Raw genomic sequence first — 8,292 nt, forward strand, 5'->3', positions numbered from 1 at the left:
GCTAAACTGTATTTAATATGATGTCATTTTCTCTAATCAAACTCAACTTGGCTTTCAGTGTCCTCAGCTTCCAATACTGGAGAACTCCAACTACTCTAGAAACTTTTATATACATTTAGACTGTCACGCTTTGTATGTATATCAAGTGAGGATAACCATTGACGAATGCAGCACCATATACTTTTTTAAGAAGACGTACGTGACATCAGGAGGGCTTTAAACCTGTAAAATGATGTGATAAAAGACAAGAAAACACAGTAAAAGAAAACTTGAGCAGTCACTGTGACACATCACATGTTTGGAATAACCATCGTCATCCTACCTTCCTGAGCTACGCCTGTCATAATCATGTCACATGTCTATTCTTGTGATTTTCCCTGAACCCTGTTTGCTCCAGCAGTAACAGTTAGACATTGCTGGCACTCACCCGTCTGCACACAAACAGACACACACACAGAAGTACACAGTCAGGGCCATGCTCCACCAGGGTGTGAACGCACAGCTGTGTTTTTGGAGCAAGCCACAGGGAGTGCCAACCTCCAAGTACCTGAGTCAGCCTCCGCTTCCCTGTATGCCTTCCCCTCATTAACTCTTCCTCTTTCCATTCCACCCTCTCTCATGGTGACTAGGCAGGTATGAAGTGGAGGCCGAGGCGGGGTTATCAGCAGTGCACAACTGGCATTATGGCTGCCGTGTGGATGTCAGGCAGTTATTAAGGCACAAAATAGCTGTGATTAGATGAGCCCTCTCTGTGTGGAGCTCAAAACAAAAACACTGTGAGGCAGCAACAGTTGTTGCCGTTTCCACTCCCACGATTATCTTTCAGTCTCAGAATATTGTGATACAACAGAAAAGTAGATTCTGTCCGTGTCGTTTACTTCCCTATGTCTTCGTTCAGTGAGCATGTGTCACTCTACCGAGCACATAATAGGATTACCTGGTATTTTTGAAACACTCTGTCGTCAAGCAGACGTTGTTTTTCACCTGGTCACTGGATTGGTGTTTGTTCCAGGATGTTGCTTTGAGTCATAATGGGAGAGTGCCACGTTGTTGTTGTTGTTGTTCTTCAGGTTTCGTGTTTTTTGTGGACAGGACATGGCAGGTTCCTCAACATCGTCTGTTTGGACATGAAAAGAAACAAAGAACATAATCTGCCACGGACTAGAGGGTAAATCTAGTATGTCAACACAAACCACACACACACACACACACACACACACACACACACACACACACACACACACACACACACACACACACACACACACACACACACACACACACACACCTACAAGAGGACATTAAAGTGACTTACCTTAAAACTTAAGCCTAACCCTCAACCTAACTTAACCTAAACCTGAACCTAACCAAACTAAACCTGACTTAAGCTTAACCTAGCCATAACCTTAACCTTAACCTTTACCTTAACTTTAATCTTAACCTTGAACTAACATAAACCTAACCCTAACCCTAACTCTAACCTAAACCTAAACCTAAACCTAAACCTAACCTAGCCTAACTTAACCTTGACCTTGACCTTGATCTAAACCTACCCTTAAAACATGTTTTCATCTTAATATTTAATAATTAACTTTATACGGACTTGCTTTTTGTCCACATAAAGAAGACAAGTCCTCATAATGCAAGTGTAAAACAGATTTAGGTCCCCACAACATGAGTAATACCTGGACCCCACACACACTGACGCAGAATCAGTCGTGCACAACAACATGAACGTGTTATTTTAGGGAGCAGCTGTCGACATACAGTGCTTGTAATCTTCTTTTTTTCCCCCTCTGCCTCAAACATCTCTCTGTCTATATTCTGGTTGCTACACGATGAAACAGCAGTGACACAAAAATACAGTTCAACACATACAAGCAATAGTTTTGTGACAAATTGTGTTAAATCTCTTTGAGTAAGACAGTTTGTTGTCTTTTGGGTGTGGTCGCACATGTGTTCCCTCTGCTGTCGGCGCCTCACTTCCTGCTGTGGTTCCCATCAGCTGAAAAGCACTGGCTTACGGTCAAGGGAGGATGTGTCTGTTTGTATACCAACACACTCACGCACACAAACACGCAAACTTGATTAGGCCAAAAAGTATGTAAATGGCCAAAAAGTACATGAGTGATTTTTTTTTTTTTTTACTTAATGAAATTACTCCGAGCGAAGAGGAACTCAAATGAAATGATTGCTTCCTTGTGATATTAGAGAGAAAAAAGAGCAGGAAATGATCGGAGCAGTCGAGCTTAATCACTTAAAAAGACAACCTGGGAAATTACTCAACAAGGTGGTTTTAATGCACTCACATAAAATCTTAAATACAACACAGAGTTTAGTCAATATCAGTTTAATTCAAATTGACAAAATAAACAAAATCATTTTATTTTACGAACTACATTTAGTTGATTTGATATAAATAAACTATAAGGTTCACAGAGTATTATTTGATGGAATGTCTTATTGAGGTGTTATTCTTCACCTCTCCAGTGAAACTACATCGCTGCCGTGCCCTTATTTTGGGTGCTCTCTAATATTGACAACTTTTTAAATAATATCCAATCAAGTTCTAAGTTTTAATCAGTTGATGATTTTAGCTGGCAAACCATTCCGGTAATGAATGTGCCAAATCTGTGTCCTAATTCTGCGGAGAAGATAATATAATATAAGCTGCCATATTTTTACTCATAATAACCATCTCTAAATTCATGAGCGGCTCCAAATCCTCAGTCCTCCTCCCAGTGGAAGACAATGGACAGTGAGACAATGGCTTTAGCCTGAGTGAGGACATAGATGGTCAAACTGTGAAGCCCCTAAAATCCTGAGAGATTCTGTTTATTTATCTTATGGATCCTGCTCACATAAGATGTTTGGACCTTGAATGCGATATGTTTTTAAAAAGATTTTACAATGCTTACAATACAGCCAGTGTGCATCAAAATACCCCAATAAAAACTCACATTTTGTGCCTTGCTGTGCTAAAGGGAGATCTTTTCAGTTGGTTGCAATCTGTACCCTCACCACTAGAGGCCACTAAATCCTCCACACTGGTCCTTACAAGAGAAGGGCCACAGCAGATCAATATATTAGAAACTTCTGCATCCTGATGGGACAGAACTCTTCCCGGACGACGCCATGGGATCACCAGCTGGTTTGACCCAAATGAAAATGCTGTGAAACATTTCCTGTGGCCTTCAGATCTCAACCAGTTCTCTCAAACATTATCAAAACAGCAAATGAAGGAATGCTTATGTGTATTTTTTGCTTTATCTTCACTTGTCTGGTTGTCAAATCTTTTTGCTATTTATTATGGGTTAGGGTTAGACAAGATAAATCTATAGAACTTGAACTAAGTAAGTACCTTTTTTACAGTTTATTTTGTGAAATAAAAGTTTTCATATCTGCAAACACTGATACAATACGTTTGCAGCAACCGATAATTCACTCAGGCTACTACTCAGTTCTTTGTCCTGTGTACTGGCAACAAATTATCACACAGTTTGCACATATAGGTCATATTAACACATAGAAAACACAAAAACACGATATTCATTCCCCAAACACCAACACTGTGTCAGATAAATGACACATCAGCACAAACACACAGGCTGGAGGAAGACCATGATTCATGAGAGACAACCACGAGAGAACAATGACACACCTGATTTCACAAGAACTCAACATTTGTTGTGCAGCTTACTGAAGCGTTTGCGACACTTTGTCTGCTCGGAACACTGAGCCATGCAAAAACCTGCACTACCGCTGTCTTTCACAAACACAGAGCAGATTACTGTAGACACACAAACACACACAATAATGACAGACCTGCCTCCCTCTCAGACAAATGTACATTTACTGCGGATCCAAACACACACATGCACAATTTCAATTAATATCATGTAACTTTTGTTACAATTTTTTTTTAAATAAGACTTTTTTTCAGAACAAAATGGAGGCATTGTCAAAGTCGAGCTCTCACAAAGGCTTGACCGTTGGATCTCTTCTCTAATTTTCATGACCCTGCTGTAATGTGCTATCTTTGTACTGTCAGTGTGTTTCAGACAGTTTCATATTGTTGTTTTTGTTGTTGTTGTAGTCTTTATTTGTTGAACCCTGGTTTTCAGAAATTTTTAATTAGCTGATTTGTTTCTCCTGTTGTAAGACATAAAACTTACGCTACTGCATAACTGAGACCTGGACATTTTCCATGTATACTTTTCTGCAACGTCTAATGAGGAGAACAATTACAGTGAAGCTTCACATAATATGAGTCAGACTTTTAAATTGGTTGTGACTGTGAGAGCTAATTGCACTGGTTAACTTTGTCCTCTGCAACAGCATCACCCTGTGGTGGAGCAGGTTTTTCTAACAGGATGCAGGAATGCAGAAACATCTATAATTCACAGAGTCGTTCGGGGCAGCTATGATTTTATATTCCACAAAACTAGGCTCCTTTTGCACGTCTCTCGCTGTCTAATAAAAAAATGATGTTTTCTCTGCAAAGCCAGACAGAGTGATGCTGCAGGCCTGAGGGAACCAGCCCTCACACGATTGGTGCAGAGGTAGGCTGGTACAGAGAAACAGCAGCCGATTGGTCCCTCAGACACACATCACACACATACACACACACACACACACACACAACACTCACACTAATACACACACAGACACTATACCTGAAGTGCCTGTGTGAACATATGTGAGTGTGCAATATGCAGCAGAGTCAGAGTAGACTAGTGCTGCGGGCATCGACTGAGTCACACACTGAGCTGTGCAACGTGTTAAGCTCTAAAGTCGAATTTACTTATTTCTACTCATATATAGAAGATTTATGATTGATGAACGTGAAGTCCAGATTTAATTTATGCATCATCTTAATAACTATCATACCAAATATGTTTGAGACGGTATATAGAAACAAACTATTACGAGTATTCTGTCATAAAAGTGCAGTTTCTTAAAAGTTTTCAGCTGGGGAATCAAACCAAGTGATGTTCACCCTATGAACAAAAAGGTCGGACACTGAGACCACATCAAAGAAATTCATGTATGATGTCAAATCAGAAACAAAATCACAAGAAAGGATAGAAATAAGACAAATGACTTGTTGTTGGACACTGTTTCCTATAGAGCATGATATCTTAAGGTTTAAGATAAATGAATTTGCTTTGACAACCTGTCAGAACATGAATGAAGCAAATCCATACTGTACACTTAAATACATAAACACAAGTGTCAGAGATGTCGATGTTATGAATGTGCTGCAGTGATTAACACACACACGCCTCACACCAAGAAGATTCTGGGCTTGAACCTGACGGCCAGCTCGGGTGTGTCTGTGTGGAGTTTGCATGTTGTCTCTATGTCTGTGTGGGTTTTCTACTCCGGTTTCCTCCCACAGCAAACACATGCTTAGGATGAGTGGAAACCCCTGAATCGAGAGTAGGTGTGAGTGTAAGTTTGAATGGTTGATTGTCTCTGAATGTTGGGCCTGTGATGGACTGACGATCTGTCCAGGGTGTAACTCATCTCTCACCCTCATGGCCCTCAGAGGATAAACGCTATACAGTAGGTCATGGATGGATGGGACTTAAACTGTTGACCATTGTAATGGGCTTGTTGTTGAGGGTGGATGGGTTAACTGCAGCATGAACGATAGTACAATGGTTAATATTTGGATAAAGGTATTTTTGGTGGAAAAAAACACATTTCTTGTCAGTGGGGTTATTCGTCATTAATGTCAGGTCCTTTATCCATAAAATACAAAATTGATTCCACACAAATATGTTGACAAATATATAGAAGACGCAGGAAGAGGGAATATATCAAACAGTTATAATGTTTGGTGTTAACCATGATTTAACAACAGATTTTATTTTGAATTTAACCTCAATCTATGCCCCCTAAATACATGATTTCATAAGTTCAGTGCTGAAAATCATAATTATTCATAAATAAACGTTATGAAAAGCAAAGTTGTTTTCTACTTCCCTGGATTCTTAGTGAAACTGAATTTGTGTCAGAAACCTGGCAGAGCATTTCTTGGCACAAGAAAGGCTGCATTTCTTGGCACAAAGCAAACAAAAGTAAACCACCAGCATTTACACTGATTTTCTGTGTTGCATATTTAAATCCCAATGAACAATTAACATGGCATATTCACAGTCTGATATACTTTTAAGGTATAATATGATACAAATAGGGATGAAATAATAGGAAATCAGCTGAAATGGAAACAAAATTCTGGTGTGAGATATTCTGCAAAGTTTATCAGATCAATCATATGTCATAGAAAGTTAAACACTAAAGATGATGACAGTGACAGTTACAGTGTAAGGTAGTATAATATCCTATCAAATGCAAATAGTTGAATTCCTATAGGCTACCACCTCATCTAATGTAACATGATTATTTGTATTGTTATCATTTAACAAACCGAAGGAGCAGCAGCGTTCTAGGTTCATGGGAGGTTATGCTTTCTTCCCTGTTTGTTTGTCAGTAAGATTGTGCAGAAACTACTCGACAGATTTGCACAAAAAAAAGGAGTGAATCCACAATGTTTTTTATCTCTTTCTTTAACATTGAGAAATAGGGCTTTTATTTTTTTACATTTTGACCAATTTTGATGATAAATTACATTTAGGAGACTGATATCTATGATTGTTTCTAATTTGGTGGCGCTTGATTGAATGTGAAGGGCCTGTTGGGGCCTTGGTGGAGGGATGTGCTCTACTAGATGCTTTAGTTTTGTTCTGGACCTTTTCTCAAAAGGCTTCAGAGACCTCCCGAGCATTTAAAGTTAAAATAAATTTGATCAGAAATTTATTTCTGACGTATCTGTGTAAAAATGAAGGATTTTTACTTTTATCTTTCTCTTAAACCCAACACTAAACTTGAGGCTGAGTGTTTTCTCAACAGTCTGGCTGCAGGTGCAGGGATGCGGCCTCTAGGTGTCAGCCAGAGACCGCAGATTGAATGCAGTATGTACAGTGGACACCAGGTGGCCGGGATTAACAGTGGCTGTGTAGCTAAAGCTGCTAAACTGTATGCGCACTTGTGGCCTGTGCAGGCCTGCACACAGACACTGATCAACAGCTGAGAGCAGCCACGAAGCGCTGCAACTGTTTCTGCATAGTTCCCCCCATCCTGCCTCTCAGCAGCCCGGTCCACTGCGGTGTGGAAAGGACGAGCTGTTGGCCAACACACTGGATGTGGATGTGTGCAAACATTCACCGTTTTAACTGCTCTCCTTCAGTGTGCTGTAAGTGGACGGAGGCCGTGTTGCAAACAGAGAACAGTGCGGACGTGATAATCAGAAGTGACAGCAGCTTGCAGCTGTCACATGTTTTGGCAACTGTGTGTTTGCCTCACGTTGGTAATCCTCACAGCCTGTCTGGGTTTCAGGAACAGTAACAGATGTAAACAACACATCGATGATATGAACCAAAGGTTGAGGGTGTTTCTCTGTGTTTTCACCATGGCTGTAATTATGCTCTGGATTTAAATCTAACAGGAGTGTTAGTGAGTGTGAGGACTGGTCGGGGGTAGCAGGGGGGCTACGTCACCTTCATGGCCTCGCTGGGCTGTATCCGAGCAGTGCAGAGGTCAGCTGCCGGCCCGCGTCTGCCTGTCCTCTGGCCCACTCCACACTGGTCCTGGGTCAGGAGGCCGCTGCTCAGAGCAGAGACCGAGCTGAGGAGACACATCCTTGTAATTTACACAGTGGATCAGAGACATGCCTGCGCTGCTCTGCTCATTTCTATGAATACTTGTACAGGCCCAGAGTTGGTGACCCCCAGAAACTGAATGAGCTCTCTCCCATATGCATGTACAGTATGTTGGTGTGTGCCTTTTAGCTGAGCTGCAGTGGTTTGTACACACCAGCCATTTTCTTATGTCACAGGGTTTTTCAAAGCACATAATCCTTCTTATATAAATGGACTTTTTTATTTATTTATTTCCCCCTACCCTGAATGGGACCTAGAGTGTACGTGAGAGATGAAGCAGCTGTATCTAAATAGAACAGGGAGAGTCAGTGATGCATGCTGGCATGCAGCGCTGACAACAGCGCCACAACTTGTAGTGTACCTCCAGCGGAGCGTCTACACACAGCCCCCTTTGCATATGACCACAGCAGAAATAGAAACACAGGATACATAAACAGTTGTGGTGATGAGTCATACCTCACACGAGCATCAGAATAGACACAACCATTTAATCTTAAAACAAGCAAACCTGCAGGATAAACTGTGCAGAACATTAGTTCTTTTTCCGACACACTGTACAAAACGA

The sequence above is a fragment of the Hippoglossus hippoglossus genome, chromosome 14, assembly GCF_009819705.1.
Source record: "Hippoglossus hippoglossus isolate fHipHip1 chromosome 14, fHipHip1.pri, whole genome shotgun sequence".
NCBI classification, from domain to species: Eukaryota; Metazoa; Chordata; class Actinopteri; order Pleuronectiformes; family Pleuronectidae; genus Hippoglossus; species Hippoglossus hippoglossus.